The sequence below is a fragment of the Thalassophryne amazonica genome, chromosome 4 (genome assembly GCF_902500255.1).
Source record: "Thalassophryne amazonica chromosome 4, fThaAma1.1, whole genome shotgun sequence".
NCBI classification, from domain to species: domain Eukaryota; kingdom Metazoa; phylum Chordata; class Actinopteri; order Batrachoidiformes; family Batrachoididae; genus Thalassophryne; species Thalassophryne amazonica.
In genome coordinates, this window is record NC_047106.1 from 65,081,144 (window position 1) to 65,103,309 (window position 22,166).

The 22,166-nt window shown below is 41.8% G+C and overlaps 1 long non-coding RNA gene across 1 annotated transcript; it reads left to right on the plus strand.

Moving 5' to 3' along the window:
- Positions 1 to 485: 485 nt before the first annotated feature.
- On the plus strand, positions 486 to 14,190 carry LOC117509185. Its single transcript, XR_004560295.1, has 3 exons — positions 486 to 566; positions 11,939 to 11,942; positions 14,180 to 14,190. It is a non-coding gene; the product is annotated as an uncharacterized LOC117509185 (long non-coding RNA).
- The last annotated feature ends 7,976 nt before the right edge of the window (positions 14,191 to 22,166 follow it).

The following is a 22,166-nucleotide window of genomic DNA, read 5'->3' on the forward strand; positions in this document are numbered from 1 at the left end:
ACAGAATTTAACTAGTCTGCAGGAAGGCAACATACATGAAGCTCAGCCCAAAGTAAACTTTGTGTGTTTGCCATCAGTGCTCAGCTCAAGATCCCATAGCTTAGTCTTTAGTTCAGGATTTTGCAGTGGGATCCAAGGCTCAGAAGAAACTTAGTTTTCAGAAATCCAGTAAACTCATAAGAAAAAGAAATAGAAATTAACTCAGTTAAGTTAAAATAAAAAAAAGTAATTCTCCGCCAACAACAGACAGACTCATGCAACCCCTCAGTCAGAGAATTACTGGCTCCAGCTTATTCTCTTGTGGTATAATGTGTTGTGGATGATGCAGCTGAAGAAAATTTGGTATCCTGATTAATCAAATTTTAAAAAATTACTGAAAACAAAGACATTTAAATGAACTAAACAATTTAACTGAACAATTTTGCAAAATTGCTCAAGCAAGAATCAAGCAATATTGACTATTCACTCATTTCTATGAGTTATACCCCTGTCACACTAGAGGCTGAATGAGCTCGAATCCCGTCCGAATGAAAATTTGACCCACATTCAGGAAGTGTTGAGACACAGTCGCAAATGTTGGACAGCATTCTGAGTGCAGTCTAAACATGTGGGCACAGTTGTGTGGCCACCCTGAAGGTTTTGCTCATGTTCAAAACAACTGTGGCACAATTGAAGTGGAAAAACAATCGAACAGCAGACGATGTGCAGTCCAATCGCAATCTGTCTGCATTCTAAATATTCTCATGGTGTCAAAATAGCATTTGGAACAGTGTGATCATTCTTGGGACATTCACCATGGTCAGGCATGTCAAATCCAGCCAGCATTTCCAGAATGTGGCATGGATTAGCCATATGTGCACCTCCACTAGATCCCTTTTGGGGTTTGCAAAGAAGATATTTTATGTGCAATGTCTGTGGCATGCATTCATCTTGTGAACTAGACATGAACATTGCACAATCAAACTGAAAGTGCCATGTGTCCCTGCGAGTCAATGCATCCCACAGCTGCGGGCACCTCACACACATCTGAACGGGGTGTTATATCCATAATAAACCTTAGATTACAGATACATTGTCATGCCCTCTCATGGGTTACATAATGTGTGTGAATCATGATGATCATCATAGCTGTAACACACAGTCGAGGCAGAATCTGCCCACATTCTAAGTGGTTGAATGGCATTTGTACACGGCTGTATGAATGTCTGTCCCTCCCGACTGCGCCTCAGTGTTTGGCTTTTATTACCATTTGCACTAAGTGTGATGGGGCCCTTAATATTTGTCTATGGAAGAATGACTATGCAGCATCTTTAATTATAAAAAAGATGTGTCCATGATAATTTATTTTGTGTCTTAATGAAAGCAAAACAGGATCAAAATTATACATCCAGAATACAGTACAACCCCAAAATCAAATTAATTACGATGGTGTAGAAAATGCAAAACAATGATTCTGATACATATTTTGACTTCTGTGTCATTGAAGAGTATATATAGTATGAACACACAATATTTCATGTTTGGTGCGCTTAACTTCATTTCAATTATTTGTGTATTTTAACCTTTATTTAACCAGATTAGAGACATTGAAATCGAGATCTCTTTTGCAAGGGAGACCTGGGAAATTATAAAGTCTCCAATTCACCAAATATGCATGTCTTTAAATGTGGGGGAAAACCGGAGTGGATCCATGCAAACATGGGGAGAACATGCAAACTCCACACAGAAAGGCCACAGGTGGGAATTAAACCCATGAAAATTCAGTAACGTACGTATAACTTCTAATATACATTCCAATTCTAAGGTAGAAATCTACTAGTGTATACTAAAGTATATCTTAATATCTAAAAAAAAAAAAAAGAGAGAGAATAGAGCCACGTATTTGTCTGGTCTTGAGAACCAGGGATGGTAGGTTGAAAAGCTTTTTTATCCCATGGGAACTCTCCCTACCCATCTAAGCGGCTCAAGAATATGAACAGTATGTATATAAGTGATATTTACACAATCAGGGTAGTAAACATCATATACAAGAAATATAGTTATTACATAGTATTATAGGAGTTAGCTTCTAAAACCTAAATATTAAAAGAGAAGATTGTAGTATATGTCTACCTAGTCTGTAGACTTGTAAAACTAAATTATAGCTAGTAGGCTAAGATATAAATATGGTTATTTTATTAGAGAAACAGAGACTATGATGTAATATGTTTTAGGTATCTATCTGAAGTTCACCCTGCTAGCTTACTATAGGAAGACAAAATCCATACTCTACATGCTTTCTAATGGGAACCCCAAACATAGATATTATCTGTTGATATCTATTAAAGAACCCATGAACTGAAGAACCATTAAAAGTGTACACCTTGTATAATAAAAGTGTAAATCACAAAAGTAAGCTAACTATAGCTAGATGAGTTACTGTTAACTTAGCCGTTAATTAGCCAACCGTACCTTAATAGCCAACAAGGTTAAACAAAGCTGGTAACTAGCGTATAAAGCACAATTTAACCCTACAATAACGGCATTATCAACAAATACATATAAAACAAATGTAAACAAAAGTGTGTATTAATGTTAGTTTCCCAACCAGAACAGAACCGACTATAATATTAGCTATGACAAACGGTGCTGCAGCTGGCACATGTTAACTCTAATTATTGATCATCACTTAGATATGATTGGGCTATGTGAAACCTGGCTTAAACCTACAGCTGTCCTCCCCTTAAATGAGGCCTGCCCACCAGCTTATACATTTAGTCACGTCCCTCGTGATGTGAAGCAAGGCGGGGGTGTTGCTCTTATTTATAAATCTAGGTTTAGCTTATTAGCTGTTGGACGTTACAAATATCACTCGTTTGAGCATCTGATTCTCCGCTCTTCTCAGGAAATTACATATTGCCAAGGTCAGAAGAATAAAAATCAGTCATATTACGTTGTCACTGTATATAGGCCTCCTGGCCCATATTCTGAATTCTTAGATGAATTTGGTGCATTCATCTCTAACTTGTCAACTAGTGTAGATAACATTCTGATCATTGGTGACTTTAACATTCATATAAATAAGCCTTCTGATCCCCTCTGCAAATCATTTATGGAAATTGTGGATGCATTAGGATTTCGGCAATGCATTCGGGATTCGACGCACATTAGTGGAAATACCCTGGATCTGGTTCTCGCACGTGGTATTGCTATCACGAATATTGACATCATGCCTCTTACATCAGTGGTGTCTGATCACTCACTTATTAAGTTTACAGTTTCGCTGCCGTGTTTAGTGGAACAACAACCTTATATATCATTACGGTGATGCATCAACTCCTCAAATAAGACTGAACTTGAAACTAGACTGCCTGATGTCTTAGCTTCACATTTGACAATTGCCCAGTCAGCAGACAGACGTGTGGATAGTTTAAACTCAGTGCTCAAAACTACACTTGACATGATTGCACCACCTGTGTTAAAACAGCGCTCCCCCAAATCACAGTAACCTTGGTTCAGTGATTATCTGCATGACCTCAAGCATAAAGCAAGAGGTCTAGAACGGAAATGGTGTCGTTCAAAATTAGAAGTATTTCACCTTGCGTGGCGTGATGCATTACTGGCTACAAAGCGGACTTACTATTCTGATTTGATCAACAAAAACAAGCATAACTCAAAGTTCTTGTTTGACATGGTGGCAACACTTATGCATGGACAACCACCTGTAGTTCGCTCTCCTTTTACAGCACAAGATTTCCTGGATTACTTTGGGAAGAAAATAGAAGACATCAGGTTAAACATATCTCAGCATGCCTTAACCCAGCCACTACACACTGCTATTGAGGTGGGCGCCACTACTGAGGTATTACCTAGATTTACAGAATTAGATAGTATCTCACTATGCATGCTGACAAAACTCGTAATGTCAACAAAAAGCACAACCTGTTTATTTGATCCTATACCACAAAACTGTTTAAGGACCTGTGGCCCACTCTTGGGCCGACTGTGCTGGAAATTGTTAATCTATCTTTATCTTCTGGATCTGTTCCTAAATGTTTCAAATCCGCAGTGATTAAACCATTACTTAAGAAGCCTAATCTTGACCCTAGTGTATTGACAAACTATCGGCTGATATCAAATCTATCATTTTTCTCTAAAATTCTGGAAAAAAGTGGTGTCACAGCAGCTCGTAGACTATCTTACTAAAAATAATCTCTTTGAGCCACTGCAGTCTGCTTTTAGAAAATATCATTCCACAGAGACGGCTCTCACTAAAGTGGTGAATGATCTGCTTACAATGGATTCGGACACCACTACGGTTCTGTTGCTGTTAGATCTCAGTGCTGCATTTGATACAGTGGATCATCATATTCTACTTGATAGGCTGAAAAATCATTTTGGGATTACTGGGAGTGCCCTTGCATGGCTGACGTCATACTTGACCAGTCGTTCTCCCTGTGTTTTGTACAGTAACACTACCTCTAACCTTAGTGACATGAAATTTGCGGTTCCACAAGGGTCTGTCTTAGGCCCCCTGCTTTTCTCCCTTTATATAGCACCCCTTGGGCAAATATTGCGGCGTTTTGGGATTACCTTTCACTGCTATGCAGATGATACCCAGTTATACATGCCGATAACTGCTGGTAATCTCGTTCACATAAAATCCTTAGAAGACTGTCTTGCAGCAGTGAGAAGTTGGATGTCTAGAAACTTCCTACTTTTAACCTCTGATAAGACTGAAATGATGGTTCTTGGTCCAGTGAGACATCGGCATCAATTTGACCAGTTAATGCTCAGCCTCGCCTCATGTGTCATACATCACACTGACAAAGTGAGGAACCTTGGGATAATTTTTGATCCTTCGTTGTTCTTTGGCCTCCACATTAGAAATATTACTAGGACTGCTTTCTTCCACCTGCGAAAAATAGTGAAGATTTGTCCCATCCTGTCTATGGCTGATGCTGAGACCCTGATCCATGCATTTATCTCTTCTAGATTGGACTACTGCAATGTTCTATTTTCTGGTTTACCGCAGTCTAGCATTAGGGGTCTCCAACTGGTTCAAATTGCTGCAGCCAGACGTTTGACACGAAGCAGAAAGTTCGACCACATTACACCCATTTTGGCATCCCTTCACTGGCTTCCTGTCCCAGTGAGATCAGATTTTAAGGTTCTGCTAATAACCTATAAAATTATTCATGGACTGGCACCTTCCTACCTAGCTGACCTAATTAAACCTTACGTACCGGCCCAGGCTTTACGTTCTCAGGGTGCAGGACTACTTTGTAGTCCTGCACCCTGAGAACCCTAACCCTGAGAACCCTAAGGTGAATAAGAAGTCTGCGGGTCACAGAGCTTTCTCTTATCATGCCCCTGTTCTGTGGAATGATTTCCCTGCGTCAATAAAACAGTCAGATTCTGTGGAGATTTTCAAGTCCAGACTTAAGAAGCACTTATTTTCCCTTCCATATGGCTAGCATACTGGTACAGTTTTGTTTTACGCTTTTTACTCTTTTAATTCATTTATTAATAATTGGAGCGGGCTGCGGCCTCAACATTACCTAAATTCTGAGTCTTTTAGTAAAGTTTAGGGCTAGTGGCCAGCGATCACCTTAGTATTTCTCTGTTTTTCTTGTTGTTTAATGCTGGCAACTTATACAGTATTTTTTGTCTTTCTGATGCCTGATTCTGTTTTTTCTCTCTGTTCAAGGTGCAGCTCCATCCAGAGATGAGAGTTGTATTCGTGTTGGCGATCCTCCTGTCCTGTGCGCCAATAGCATTTCTTGTATATTCATCCGTGAACTGTTCTGTGAATTGTCCTGTAATTTATGTTTGTAGCATGGCCCAAGCAGTGGGCCACCCTTTGAGTCTGGTCTGCTTGACGTTTCTTCCTCAGAGGGAGTTTTTCCTTACCACTGTGGTCCAACCCAACTCTGGGGGTTGGTAAGGTTAGACCTTACCTGTGTGAAGCGCTTTGAGGCAACTCTGTTGTGATTTGGCGCTATATAAATGAAAATAAATTGAAATTGAAATTGAAATGAACTGTGTTAACTCCAGTGCTAAATGCTAAGCAACCGTGCTGCCTATATACCCATTCCTGCTTTTAAGGCCTGCAACACATTCCATGAAAAATTAAGAAGGGGACAATTCTGGGCTTGTTATGATGTATTTATGAATAAATAAATAAATTAATAAATAAATGTTATTTCAAGCAGGTGATTTCAGCAGTTGATTCTAATCATGATTTCACACAAAAGCTGGTCTGATCGCCACTCAAAGTCAAGGTGGAAGGCAAGCCAGGGGAAGGGCATGGCAGAGTGAACACTGTGGTCTGCTATCTTTTGGAGACCTGCAGTGTCTTTCTGCTAGACATCGAATGATCACACCACAGTGAAGCATGTTGGTGGCAGCATCGTGCTGTGGGAATGTTTTTCAGTGACATGAACTGGGAGACGAGTCAGGATTAGGGGGAAGATGGATGCAGCAATGTACAGAAACATCCTGGATAAAAACCTCCTGCAGCGATCTTGACCTCAGACTTGAGCGACAATTCATCTTTCAGAAGGACAATGACCCTAAGCATACAGCCAAGATATCAAAGCAGTGACTTCAGGACAACTCTGTGAATGTCCTTGAGCAGCCCAGTCAGATCCCAGACCTGAATCTGATTAAAAATATCTGGAGATATCTGAAAATGGCTGTGAACAGACGCCCCCCATCCAAAGCCCAAGCTTATGGCATCATATGCTTTGCATTGCTGCCATAGATGCATCAGCAAAGTATTGAGCGAATGGTGTGAATACTTATGTACGTGTGATTTCTTAGTTTTTTTGTTATTATTATTTTTAATAAATTCACAAACATTTCCAAAAAAAAAAAAAAATCTTGTTATTATGGGGTGTTGTGAGTAGAATTTTGAGGGAAAAAAATGGATTTACTCCATTTTAGAATATGGCTGTGACATAATAAAATGTGCAAAAAGTGAAGCACCTTGAATTCTTTCGAGATGCGTTGTTCCATTTTAACATCAATTTGAAATGATTTAACATCCTCACTGGAAAGAGCTTCCTACACTCAGCTAACTGTACTTGAAATAAGCCTTTGAGGAGACTGCATCCAGGGAATGGTTTGACTCGTCAGAGCATAAGACAAACCAGCAGTACATGGATTTAACTCTTATAGGGTCTTTGGGTTTTTTGTGACACAGGGAGTCCTGCTGGGTCTGGTGAACCCATAGCATTTTGGGGCTTTTAATTCAACATAAACTTTTTTGTTAAAATACTCAGCAGATGTTTACTTCATCCCAGTTGCAAGTAATATAAACACTACACATGTTAAATTTGTTCATTTTACCTTTGTTATATTACATTTATGAATAAAACGCCACTTGTTTTTGTTTGTTGTTTTTTTTTTTCTTTAATTCAAATGTAATAACATAAGGACATGAATCTTAGTTTGAAAAAAAAAAAATTGTATCGCTGTTTTAACAACAGTGATACAAAAGAAGAACAACCATCTCTGCAGCAATCCACCAATCAGGCCTGTATGGTAAAGTCACCAGATGGAAGCCACTCCTTAGTAAAATGTCAGCTGCCTGGAGTTTGCCAAAAGGAACCTGAAGGACTCTCAGACAATGAGAAACACTGAACATGTACATAAAATAAGGACATGAATCTTAGTTTGAACAAAAAAAAAACTTTTTGTGTCACTGTTGTTAAGCTAAAAACTGAAAATGGGTCCCACAGACCTGAAGACCTTATAAGGGTTAAATGAGTCAGTGGAATCAGACTGCAGACTAATTCAGATGAAAGGAGCATGGCAAGATTTAGCTCAATGAAGTAATGAATTATTTTGTACCTTTGGAAATCAAAGTACTCCAGCATTATGAGAACACAGGGCATGGTAAAGTACATAAAGGCTTCAAGATTGACCAGAAGTGAAGGCACCTGACAGTTCAGAATTGCAGCAGAATGTTACAAGAAGACCTTACATGAACAAGAAGCCAGTGAAGTGAGGATGAACTTGGGGTAATACAATCAAAATTTCTTCTCTTGTTTAGTATTCCAGCAGAAGGGTTCTGAAGCAAATAGACTTCTAATAGTAGTCTGTGGTAAGCTAGAAAAAAAAAGAAGACATGGCCATAATCAATGACATGTTGCACTAAAGCATGAATCAGTGTCTCTGTATCAGACTTGGACAGAATGAGCCAAATCTTTAGTTATTTCCACAAAGGAAAATGGCATTTTTGGAAATCTCTATAATTTAAAGAACAATGAGGGGTCAACTAGCCCTGCATTTTTTAGAGTTATTGTGATGATGAATACCACATGCGTACAATTAAACATTTAACTGATCATCTGGTTTGCAAAACCAGGTAGAACTTTACCCTCAAAGAGTGGTTATCTCTCATCTGTCCTCCACAAATTGCAAAAGAAAAAAAAATCCATACTGGTTAAAATAGCCATATCTTACAGAGCATGCATGATGTCCACATATGGACTCCATGCCATGTATTGCCAAAAAATGTAAAGCAAGCTGAATGTGCTTATAGCAGAGAATCAAATACATGCACAGTCTGTGATAGTGGGACTTTAAGAAACCAGCCATGTTTAAGTGTGAAAACCATGTCCTTGCTGCTGTTTTGCATAGGAGTCAACCCACCAGCCATGTCATCAAAAGGAGTAGATATGGATGTGCAGTTTCAGATCTCTCCAGAAATGTTCTGTCGGATTCAAATCTGGGCTCTGGCTGGGCTGCTCAAAGACATTCACAGAGTTGTCCTGAAGCCACTCCTTTGATATCTTGGCTGTGTGCTTAGGGTCAATGGGCCTCATATATCAACGTTGCGTACGGCGATATTTGAGCGTATATGGGGTGTACACCAAAACGGCTGCGCTACTTGGCATTTATCAATGTGGTCGTTGGCGTACGCTGTGCTGAAAATATACACCAGGTCGAGAGGTGGCGTAAATTATACACCAAAATGAACCAGCGCTGGAATCCACATAAAAATGAAAATGATCAACATGATAAACAGTGCCATTATACAAATCAATGCATATGTTACATAAATAACACTTTCCTGATTATACTACATAATAATCAATACAAATCCCGCTTTTGCAGGATTGTTGGTCTCGAGCACGATCCGTGGCTACAGCGCTGACAGGAAGGAAAGCGCTGCTCGCCTTTTTCTCCAGACTTCAAGCCTGGAGCCAGAGTAGCGCTGAGCTTCACTTCATGTGGTGTGATCGTTTTAGACAATGAAATTGATAATAACAACTGTAGTTTTGTCATTCCCGTAATTCGCCCGTGCTGCAACCAGGTTTTGTCATCTCCATTCGGTTGTCACAATAAAATAATTACAGAAATACATTTAAAAAATAAAGAAATCTGACAGATTAGGCGTGTCTTATTAATTGAGCGAGCAAATATCCACGTCAAGAATTATTGACATGTGCAAAGAGAATATAGTGGTCCCTCGCTATAACGCCGTTCACCTGTCGTGGCCTCGGAGTCTCGCGGAGTATTTAGTCCAATTTTGCATGCCTTTTTTTTTTACAGTGTTCTGTGTTCTGCATATCTGTTTATAAGAATCTTGCTGCCCAGAAGAGAAAATAGCGCCAACAACTACTCATAACTGTGTTTGTCACACGGACACAGACACCTGCTGTAGCGAGATGTGAGTGGGAAAAGGCGCAGCACCAGGATGCAGAGGCCCAATCTGTGAAATACTGGTGAGTCACTATTAATAATTTCTTATGTGTCCGACCTCGTTCGTTGATCGTTAAAATTAATTCGTTAGTTCTAAATGCCATCATAATTATTTATAGGAAAACATTCTATTTTTATTTCTCAGACAAATGTTTGGGCCTGAAAACAGTTTGGTATTATTTTCCTACTAAGGTTTGAACTTTGAGAGTGTTTACACATGAGAGAAAAGTGAGAAAATGTTCATGCCTGATTGAAATTGTGTATAAACTGTGCAGTGAGGGGTTTTACAGCTTTGAAACGTTTATAATAATTGTAAAAAATAACGCTGACTACGTCGCGGTTTCGCGTATTAGGGGCTGTTTTTAGAACGTAACTCCAGCGATTAATGAGGGACCACTGTAACACTTTATTGATTATATACTACAAAACAATTAATACGACAGCCGCTTTTGACGCTCTATTGGCATGCGTCGTGATTGGTGGAGTTCTTTTTCATTGCCGTCTTCTTGGCTTCCATGTTGTAAAATGAGGATGTGTCTGAAGCGGAGTCTGAATATTTATGGGCATGTTTATTATAATTACGATTGTTTTCACCCGCCGCATTTATCAAGATCACGTCAGGCGTATGCCAGAAATGGGCAGGTGTGCACTGCTTGATACATGTCACGGCGACTTTGGTGTATTTCAAGTTTACGCCATAAATTTACGCCACAAGTGTGCAACATTGATACATAAGGCCCAATGTCCTGCTGAAAGATGAACCATCACTCCAGTCTGAGGTCAAGAGCACTGTTGGGGTTTGCCCTTGGCTCTGTCTGGGTCCCTGCTCTGTCTCTGTGTTTCCAGGTGAAGCTGAGGTAAAGCCCCTGTGGCAGTGTTCGACTCGGACTGTGCATCAGCTGCTGGTGACATCATGGCTCATCTCCCGGCTGTCAAGCTGCACATGGGAGCTGTCTGAGCAGCGTCTTTACATCAGGGCTCCACCCCATCCGTCAAGACAGCATGTGGCGCTGTTAGAGCGGCGTCTCACGGCTGATCAGCATTCCCGCTGAGTGGGTGTCCAAAGCTGACGGTCATCTCATCTCATCACCGTTCCAGATTTAACCTCGGATCCTCCATTGATTTGGGGCCAGAATCTCTGATTACCGCCAGCATGAACCGTCGTGTTCCTCTGGGTTACAACTGGGTTGCCACCGGTTCCCAGCTGTGCTCTGACAGTGCACTCAGCCGGTAACTTGATCTTATGTTTGTCTAAGTGTTCTTGGTTTGGCATCTCTCTCTGTTTGTGGAACTAATGTCACTAAGGTGCAGCTCCATCCAGAGATGGGAGTTGTATTTGTGTTGGCGACCCTCCTGTCCTGTGCACCAACAGCATTTCTTGTATATTCGTCCATGAATTTTTCTGTAATTTATGTTTGTAGCATGGCCCAAACAGAGGGTCACCCCTTTGAGTCTGGTCTGCTTGAGGTTTCTTCCTCAGAGGGAGTTTTTCCTTACCACTGTTGCTCTGGGGGTTAGTAAGGTTAGACCTTACCTGTGTGAAGTGCCTTGAGGCAACTCTGTTGTGATTTGTCACTACATAAATGAAAATAAATTGAAATTAAATTGAAAAATTCTCATGTTTTTCCCGTAGTGACTCATTAAATTTTCTGCTGTTTCTCTGGACGGTGCCTCCTCGCTCCACACGTTCTGTCATGGCTTTTCTGCTGTGAGCTTTTGTGTTCACGAACGTTATCTGTTGTGTTTTCCCACTGTAGATTTCATGCTCACTATGTAATTTATCGTGTTTTTCCTACCGTGAGATTCCAGGCTTAGAAAGCAACCTGTTTGAGTTGCACATCCATTCCCTGAATGTATTCAGTTATGATTTTCCTGTTATAAGCTCCCAGGCTTAATCGATAGTCTTTATTTCCTCTGTGAGTTTTTCTGGTCCAGACATAACTGCCCGTGTATTTCTTTGTGAGCTTTTGGGTTGTAATGTTAAAGTTATCTATCGCGTTTTTGCTGTGTGCGCTCCAGCTCTAAATATTACTTCCGTTATTGAAAGTGGCTCATTCATGTTTACTCCACGGTCACACCTTCGTGCCTTTTGCTTCAACCCCTACATAATCTGCTGTCCAGCTGGTGTGTTTTCACATGCAGCGCCTCACACTAATCAGCTGTTAATTATCAGAGTCCATTCTATTCTGTGCTGCTTAGTGATCAGCTCTTATTCAGTTCTCTGAGTCCGTTCCTCTCCACGTAGTTCAGTAAAAATCAGAGTTTGTGCATGTCTGCGTGGTTTCAGGAATAGTGTGCACAGTAATGTAGTTTTTTTTGTTTTGAACTGTTATTTTGTATCATCAGTGATCAGATCCACTAACAGTCTGGAGTGGTCCACACCATGGGCGCAAATTGGTGGGGGATAGGGGGGACATGTTCCCCCACCTTTTCAACCAGGGGGGACAGAATATGGTATGCCCCCCCACACCTTCTGACATATATGTGTGTACTTGAAACATGCTATGTCAGTCTTATGTGCAAAACCATATCAGAATAGTATCTTTATTTCTGCAAGTTTGTATTTTTAGCAGCATTGACTTGTTTACAACACCTGTTTCTTGTTTGTCACATTCGGAATTTTCTGGGACTGCATTTGCCCAGATTTGAAACCAAAAATAGTTGCCTCTAGGGACTAGTGTCTAGACATAAGTATCAATGGACCATATGCTAATTTACTCAATTCTGAAAGATAGAAAAGGAAATCAGAAAAGCTATCTGGGACCTCAGAAAGCCCATCTCCCTGATCTCCATAACCCATAACCCTGATCTCCAAAATCAGTCTATGCAAGTGAAATTATGTTCAGTATGAGTGTTGTCATTAGTGCCACTTCGAAAATTAAATTCATGATAAGTAATTTATCCTAAACCTATGATCTGTTGTTTTTTCAAACTTATGCAAAAACAAATCTTGAGAAAAAAAATACAGTATGCAATAGTTAATAATTATTAAGAGCCTGTTCTTTCATATTTATGAATACATTTTACCACATTGCAGTTGTTTTTTTAATGAAAACTCAACCAATCATTCTTTTTGAGTTCTACACATGTGGTGATACCTTATTTACACCAGGATGTTAATAAAATCAATGCTGGCTATTCTCAGAATAAAGTACTTATATCCTCAGTTTTAAATTGCATAAGTCAAATGGTGTCCACTTTATGGTCTTCTCAAAACATTAAAATTACTCTTCTGGATGCTCAGAATGCATCTGAGCTTATCTAGAAACCATTGGCTTCTGGGGGCCTAAAGCGGCCCCCACACCCCCGGCCTATGGGCTTCGGCCCTGTTGGCCTCGCACTTTGTCCCCCCAAATTTCTAGTTCTAAATTGCGCCCTTGGTCCGCACGCAGTTGCTATGTTCCTGAGTGAATGGACCTGTGGTATTCTGAGTGCAGTCACCCAGAGAGCTCTGCTGTATTGTTGCACTCCTAAGCCTGGCACCTGAAATGGTCATCTGACTCTATCTGTCTGCCACATGTGCATGCCTGTGGTATGTGTCATGTAGAAATGAAATCCTGAACGAACTAAGACTTTTTGATCCTGAATTTTGATCTGAACTCCTGAATGAATTGAACTCCTGAATGAACTGCTACTCTGAATGATCTATTTAAGTTTAGTTTAGACTTTCATTTCCTGATGTGTGCTCAAATGCACCTACACAGTCTCACCTGCTCTCTCATTCTCCCTTACAGTTCAGAATCAGAATCAGAATCACCTTTATTGTCATTGTAATTTGCATTACAACGAGATTTGGGTGCAAATCCAAAAAGGTGCTTTTACGTGGTGCGAGTAATTTTTAGCCAAATAAAGGATAGTGAAATTTAACAGTAAATTATTCAGAGTATATGTACAACTAATATAAACATAAGGTAAAATAAAATGAAATGAAATGTGGACCAAGTAAAATGTAAAATGAGAATTATATACAACTGTGGATTCATATTGCATGGGAATATTGCACATGGTTTACAGATATTGCACAAGAAACTTGAAAGGTGTGGGTTAGAGTGATTTGTTATTGTTCAGTGCAGTGATTGCTCTGGGGAGAAAGCTGTCCCTGAGTCTGTTTGTCCTAGTTTTGATTGACCTATACCGTCGGCCCGAGGGTAGTAGGTCAAATAGGTGGTTGCTGGGGTGGGATGTGTCTTTGCAGATGCTGGCAGCTCTGCTGAGGTAGCTAGAGCTAGCAATGTCTTCCAGTCTGGGCAGAGAGCAACCAGTGATCCCCTGGGCCGTTTTGATCACCCTCTGCAGCGCTCTCCTGTCTGCTGCTGTGCACCCCCTGTACCACGCTGTGATGCAGTATGTCAGGATGCTCTTGATGGTGGCTCTGTAGAACAACACCAGCAGCTTCTCCTCCAGATTGTTTCTCCTGAGCACCCTCAGGAAGTGCTGTCGCTGCTGGGCTTTCTTCACCACCACTGTGGTGTTGGCAGTCCAGGAGAGGCTGTCAGAGAGCTGCACTCAAAGGGACCTGATGGAGCTGACCCTTTCCACACAGTCCCCTTGGATGTAAAGCAGGGCTGGGTCAGCTCTGTTCTTCCTGAAGTCCAGGATTATTTCTTTTGTTTTTGTGGTGTTCAGCGGCAGGTTGTTAGCTGAACACCATGCTGTCAGTAGATTTATCTCATCTCTATAGTCGGTCTCATCCCCCCCTGAGATGAGCCCAATCACGGTGGTATCATCCGCAAACTTTATGATGGTGTTTGTGGGATGGGTCGGAGAGCAGTCATGTGTGTAAAGGGTGAACAGGAGGGGGCTCAGTACACAGCCTTGAGGAGAACCGGTGCTGAGTGTGATGGTGGAGAAAAGGTGGGGGCCAAGTTTCACGGACTGTGGGCGGTTTGTGAGGAAGTCCTTGATCCACTGGAAGATGGGGGTGGAGATGCCCAGATGTGTCAGTTTCTGGACCAGGATCTCCGGGATGATGTGGTTGAAGGCTGAGCTGAAGTCCAAGAAGAGCATCCTCACATAGCTCCCCTGGTGCTCCAGGTGGCTCAGCGCGGTGTGGAGAGCTGTGGTGATAGCGTCCTCTGTGGAGCAGTTTGCCCTGTAGGCAAACTGGTGGGGGTCCAGAGTGGGAGGCAGACAGACTCTGATGTGCTGAGAGACCAGTCTTTCAAAGCACTTCATGACCACAGGCGTAAGTGCAACAGGCCTGTAGTCATTTATGCTCTCCACTGCTGACTTCTTTGAGACTGGAATGATGGTGGAGGATTTGAGGCAGGGTGGAATGATGGCCTGTGACAGGGACAGGTTGAAGATGCAGGTGAAAACTCCAGCCAGTTGGTCAGCACACACTTTCAGTACCTTTTCAGGTACACCATCAGGGCTGGCCGCCTTCCTGGGGTTCACCGCCTGCAGCACACATCTCACTTTGTGTTCCTGAAGTGTTAGCATGCTAGTGCTGGAGGGTGGTGGGTGTGGAGTTGCTGCTGGTCTGTCTGCTTCGAAGCGGGCAAAGAAGCGGTTCAGCTCCTCTGCCAGTGAGGCGTCAGACCTAGCATTTCCTGGGTTGGTGCTTCTGTAGTTGGTTATATGATTTATTCCCTGCCACATCCTTCTGGGATGATTTACAGCAAAGTGGTCCTCTATCTTTTCCTTGTAGGCAGCCTTGGCCTCTGATGCCTCTTTTCAGATCAGACCTGGCCACGCTGTACAGGGCCCTGTCCCCTGATTTAAAGGCGGTGTTGCGGCTTTTTAATAGGGACTGGACTGCACTGTTCATCCAGGGCTTCTGGTTTGGAAAAACCCTGACTCTTTTGTTGACGGTGACAGTGTCAACACAGTTCTTAATGTAAGAGAGTATGGTGTCAGTGTACTCCTGCAGGTTGTGGCTGGAGAATAAATCCCATACAGTCTGTGAGCAGCAGTCCTGTAGCTGGGAGAGCGCTCCCTCAGGCCAGGTTTGGATTGTCTTCCGTTGTGGCTTTGTTCGCCTCAGCCCGGGGGGGTGTAGGTGGGGGTGAGGGACAGGCAGAGATGGTCTGATCCAGTGAGATGTGGGAGGGGAGTGACTTTGTATACGTGTTTTATGTTTGAGTAGACATGGTCCAAAGTATTTTCCCCTCTGGTGGCACACTTCATGTACTGGACAAACTTAGGGAGCACAGTCTTTAAACACGCTTGGTTGAAGTCACCAGCAACAATACAAACGCCATCCGGGTGGGCCAGCTGCTGTTTGCTTACACAGGCAAGCAAGAGGCTAAGGGCCGTGCTAATGTTAGTATCGCGTGGGATGTAAACAGCAAACACAACGACTACTGTGAACTCCCTTGGGAGATAAAAAGGTCTGCATGAGCACCTCTAAATCAGGAGAACAGTGAGAGTCAATGACCTTGCTGCTGCAGCACCACTCGCGGTTCACATAAACACAGAGCCCTCCACCTCTTACCCGAATCACTGGTTCTGTCCTTCCGGTGTAGCGTGCAGCCTGCTAGCTCGACTGCAGCATCGGGGATCAGCGGGTGAAGCCACGTCTCCGTGATGAAAAATAACGCTGCAGTTCCGCACAAAGCTGTTTGTGGCCATCTGTAGCTCCAATTCGTCCATTTTGTGTGTGATGGATCTAGCGTTGGAGAGGAAGAGGCTTGGTAATGCTGGCTTGTGTGGTTGTTTACATAGCATAGCATCGGAGCCGGACTGACATCCTCGCTTCTGCTTCCTGTCTCTACGCCACCTTCCCTGCCTGCTGGGCTGGCCAGTAATCCACGGAGAGCCCGGTGTTCTCGCTATGTCCTCCAGGATGTTGTGGTACTGGTGGAATTTGTGCGTAGTTTATCCAGTTCCAGTAGCTCCACAGGCTTGCTTCATCTGGTCCCTGTCCTGTCTGACCTGTATGTCCCGTCTGTCAGGTCCCTGTGCTTCTAGTCCCTGTCCAGTCTGTCTTATTGGTCCGGTCATTGTGGTTTTTCCTAGTTTTTGTTCTTACACTGCGCAGTCCCCTTTTTGTTCAATAAACTCTTATTTCACTGTCTGCCTTACTGCTCCTGCATTTGGGTCAACATCCAAACCTGGTCCTCAACCGTAATAGCAGGTTTTCATCCAGGATGTCACTGAACATTGCTGCATTCATCTTTCCCTCAATCCTGACTAGTCTCCCAGTTCCTGCCACTGAAAAACATCCCCACAGCATGAGCCTGCCACCACCATGCTTCACTGTAGGGATGGTGCCTGGTTTCCTCTAAACATGATGCCTTGCATTCATGCAAAATGTTCAGTGTTTGTCTTATCACACCAGAGAATTTTGTTTCTCATTGTCTGTGAGTCCTTCAGGTGCCTTTTGGTAAACTCCAGGCGAGCTGACATTTTACTAAGGAGTGGCTTCTTTCTGGCCACTTTACCATACAAGCCTGATTGTGGTGGATTGCTGCAGAGATGGTTGTGCTTCTTGAAGGATCTCCTCTCTCCACAGAGGAATGCTGGAGATCTGACAGAGTGACCACCGGGTTCGCATCCCTGACAAAAGGCCCGTCTCCCCCAATCTCGTGAATCCAAAATTCTTCCATTTATGGATAATGGATACAACTGAGTTCACTGGGATTTTCAAAGCAGCCACAATGTTTCTCTACCCTTTCTCAGATTTGTGCCTTGAGACAATTCCTTTGACTTCATGCCTGATCTGTGCTCTGTCATGCACTGTGGGACCTTATATGTAGACAGGCGTGTGCATTTCCAAATTATGTCTGATCAACTGAATTTACCCCAGGTGGACTCCAATTAAGCTGTAGAAACATCTCAGGCATGACCAATGGAAACACGATGCACCTGAGCTTTGTCATGCACTGTGGGACCTTATATGTAGACAGGCGTGTGCCTTTCCAAATTATGTCTGATCAACTGAATTTACCCCAGGTGGATTCCAATTAAGCTGTAGAAACATCTCAGGCATGACCAATGGAAACAGGATGCACCTGAGCTCATTTTTGAGTTTCATGGCAAGTGCTGTGAATACTTCTGTACATGCAAGGGTTTATATATATATATATATATATATATATATATATATATATATATATATATATATATATATATATATATATATATATATATATTTGCATTGTCATTATTGTGTCTTGAGTTTTGAGGAAAAATAATTTTATCATTTTGGAATAACGCTGTAACATAACAAAATGTGGAAAAAAGTGAAGTTCTGTGAATACTTTCTGGATCCACTGAATCACCTATCTAAATATTAGCTCTGTTTTTCTGTCGGGGTTGATGCCTCAGGAACCGTATTGTAGAGGAAAGCTGTACCAACATTCAACGTCCTAAGATTGCATTAAGCAAAGGCTATAAATTTCTTCAAAGAGAAGAACCCAACACAGCAAGGCCTGGTATATATCCAAGTGTCAAAGGGAGACCCTCCGAGCCAACACAGGATGGCTTGGTGTTATAAACCCCCACCCTTTCCAGGATTTAAGATTCTCTAAAGTGCATTCCTCATGGAGGTGTGAATTCCCTTATCAGCCCGAAACCAGATGTGCTAACTCCTTTCTTATCTAAAAATACACAGACACCGGAAGAACATACTTTCTCCCAAAAGTCTAAAAACTATGTCTTTGCAACAAGATTCAAGTAAAATCATCTGACTGAAGAATTGCCATCAACTTGTTGATCACAGTCCCGTTTGTCTGGATAAAGTCGACCCCAGATTAACAGATTTCACATTTTGTGAGGAGACCCGAAAACCAGTCTCTCACAGTTCATGGAAAAAGAGTGACCTCTGTTGGACAAATTGGGGAAGGGCATGTGACCGGCTTGTACAGTATTATAAAGTTCAACCACCTTTAAAAAGCTGTACTTTGCTGTTGTAACTAGAAGAAAAGAGGAAAGAAAGAAACAAATGTGATCATTTAGCCTCACACATGAAATCTATATATGGTATTTTGTGTTCTGATCATAGATCGTAGGAAGTTTATCAAGTGTGCTTTTTCATATAATTATGTTTGTGTATTTCCACGGAAAACCATTTACAAGAGTTATCCTACAGGACTTGTTTGGTTTTAAAGCAGGAATCTAAGAGTGGTCAGTGATTTATTATAACACTAGACAAAGAAACACAAAGAAAACTACAGTACCCAGAATTATTGGGGGTGGAGCTTTTAACCTTTTAAAAGCAGGCGCCCCCGGGGAAATGCTCTCTTCTCTCTTACGCGCCGACCACTTACTCTTCTTTTCTTGGGTCTTGAGATGCTGTCTAGCTGTCAAAAATTTTCATGACCCTTTGTCTGCAACTACGTGTTGTGTAAAACTTATTTCTTTTTTGTGCTCGCCAACAAGAAATTATTTTTTCCTTTTTCCTACAGATAACCTGCAGGTAACCCACGCAGGCACATTGAACTTCCTTTTGTGATTTTTCAAATTAAAACCTTTTTTCTTCTTGAACTTTTTCAACATTTTCAACATCTTTTTCAACATTTTTCTTACAAAGTCAACTATTTCTGTGTCGAGTTTTGTGATTTGATCCGGCTTCCAAAGATGAATTTTTGTTTTGGCAAATAGAAAAAATAAAGACACTTAAGCCTTTATTCTGACGATCCCAAGCACTGCAGAGATAAAAACATCCAGGTCAGCTGAGACGTCAACAGCAATTTGAACCGCCGCCGCAAGTCACAGCTTAACAACGGAAGGCGTCCCCAGTAACCAACGAAACCGGGCATGGTGACCGGCAGAGTCTCTTCATCAAGGTTCCTGAAGCAGCTGTGTGACAGACAGATCATTGACTGAAAACGAGACGATTCCAGCACCTGACCTACAGAGGCCGATCTGCACAGCGCCTCCAAACTAAGACCGGGCTATGGTGTCAGATAAAAACAGAGTGGCTTTTATTTAATCCTATTCACCTTCACTAACCATCTCACATTAATAAATACCAAAGTAAATTCCCTGCTGATTAGGACGAAATTCATTCTTAAATTCCCGCAACTAAACCAAATTGTCTGAACGTCATATAATAATTGCTCAGTGAAATTCATCATCATCAAATTGCCTGACTGTGATATGCACTGTTATTTAACTCCTGTCTGAGTTAAATAAATGTTTAAACGTGTGAAGGTGTCTGTGATTTTGTATGGTTTTACAGATGGGGTCGGACTTGACATGTGGAACTTACTCCTGAAGATTAGAGATTGATTTTAATATTTCCTATTGACTGACCCTAAATTCAGTGATATTATAACCTTATTATAATATCATTCAGTCATAGGTGGTGCCCCCAGTATTCGAGGTAAAATTATCCACAAGTGATAATTTCAGATAACCTAAAACACATATTATATTCTTCTGGATCCTGCTACAGTCTGGAGGTAGTGAAGTACTGTCCAGACTACCCCAATTGATCTCTGCTCTCTTCCACAGCATGTCTTTTTCCTGATTCTCTCCCCTCAGCCCCAACCAGTCCCAGCAGAAGACTGCCCCTCCCTGAGCCTGGTTCTGCTGGAGGTTTCTTCCTGTTAAAAGAGTTTTTCCTTCCCACTGTTGCCAAGTGCTTGCTCACAGGGGGTCGTTTTGACCGTTGGGGTTTTTCTGTAATTATTGTATGGCTTTTGCCTTACAATATAAAGCGCCTTGGGGCAACTGTTTCTTGTGATTTGGCACTATATAAATAAAATTGATTTGATTTGCTCCTGTTTCTTCAAGCTGCCTTGGGTGACTCTGATCTACTTCATTGCAAATTCAACCCCACCAAACAGTATATCCAAATTGCCATCAACACCACCAGGCATAGACTATCTAGAAATTCTTTTGAACTGAGGAAGCCACTTACATGGGTGGAGACATGTCTTAGAGACCAACAGGATTCTAGTTGGCGTGGAGTGAACTTCTGAATATCACTTCTTAGAATGACTTAGATCGTACTTCAACATGCCCAAAGACTGTGCACTCTGTTTCTCTGTAACTCTCAGCTCAACTCAGCTTTATTTATATAGCACTACACACAACTACATCTTCCACAAAGTGCTGTACATGACACATAAAATACTATTATCTCATAAAATTCTGACCTTCACCTCGCTGTTGTATACTCAGTTGTTATCCTGCCACTCTCAGTTGCATCTTTCCTGTTATAAGTTGTAGCATGTTATTGTCAAACATGTGTCATGTGTTCTGTTCTGTTTTGAGAGAATGGCCAGAACAGATTGTAACCCAAATGGGTCATGTCTGCTTGAGGCTGCTTTTGTAAAATGACAAAAAAAGAGGGTGGGGTCAGGGTGGTGTTCCTTTGTTATTGTGCTTGCTAAGGTTTGTTAGAGCTACACCAACTATTCCCAAACTAAAACTGACTTTGAAATCCATACATCTTCTGTGGCCCACCCAAGCCTTGAATCACAATTTTGATACACACATGAGAGTGAGGGTGACATGGTGGCTTCGTGGTTAGCACTGTTGCCTCACAGCAAGAAGATCCCGGGACTGCTTCCTGCACAGCCTTTTCTGAGTGCAGTTTGCATTTTCTCCCAGTGTTCGTGTGGGTTCCATCCGGTTGCTTCCTCCCACCTCCAAAAGACATGTGGAGTTAGGTGATTGTATGTGGGAGTGAGAGTGTGAATGTGTTTGTCTTTCTGCAAAAGACTGGCATTCTGTCTAGTGTGTACCCTGCCACATGCCCTCTGACTGCTCGGAATGGCTCCAGCCCCTTGATTGGAGTAATTTAGAAAATGAATAAATTAATGATCCATGTTCAATGTTTACATGGTTGAGAACAGTCAGAGTTTCTGAGGGCTTGTGGGTGTGTAAATTACACTACATCAGCTCTGATATTACAACCCCAATTCCAATGAAGTTGGAATGTTGTGTAAAATGTAAATAAAAACAGAATACAATGATATGCAAATCCTCTTCAACCTATATTCAATTGAATACACCACAAAGACAAGATATTTAATGTTCAAACTGATAAACTTTATTATTTTTGTGCAAATATTTGCTCATTTTGAAATGGATGCCTGCAACACATTTCAAAAAAGCTGGGACAGTTGTATGTTTACCACAGTGTTACATCACCTTTCCTTCTAACAACACTCAATAAGTGTTTTGGAACCAAGAACACTAATTGTTGAAGCTTTGTAGGTAGAATTCTTTCCTATTCTTGCTTGATGTACGACTTCAGTTGTTCAACACTCTGGGGTCTCCGTTGTCATATTTTGCACTTCATAATACGCCACACATTTTCAATGGGCGAGAGGTCTGGACTGTAGGCAGGCCAGTCTAGTACCCGCAATCTTTTACTATGAAGACACGCTGTTTGCTGAAATAAGCAGAGACGTCCCTGAAACAGACATTGCTTGGATGGCAACATGTGTTGCTGCAAAACCTGGATGTACATTGCAGCACTGATGGTGCCATCACAGATGTGTAAGTTGCCCATGCCATGGGCAACTTACACACCCCCATACCATCACACATGCTGGCTTTTGAACTTTGCGCTG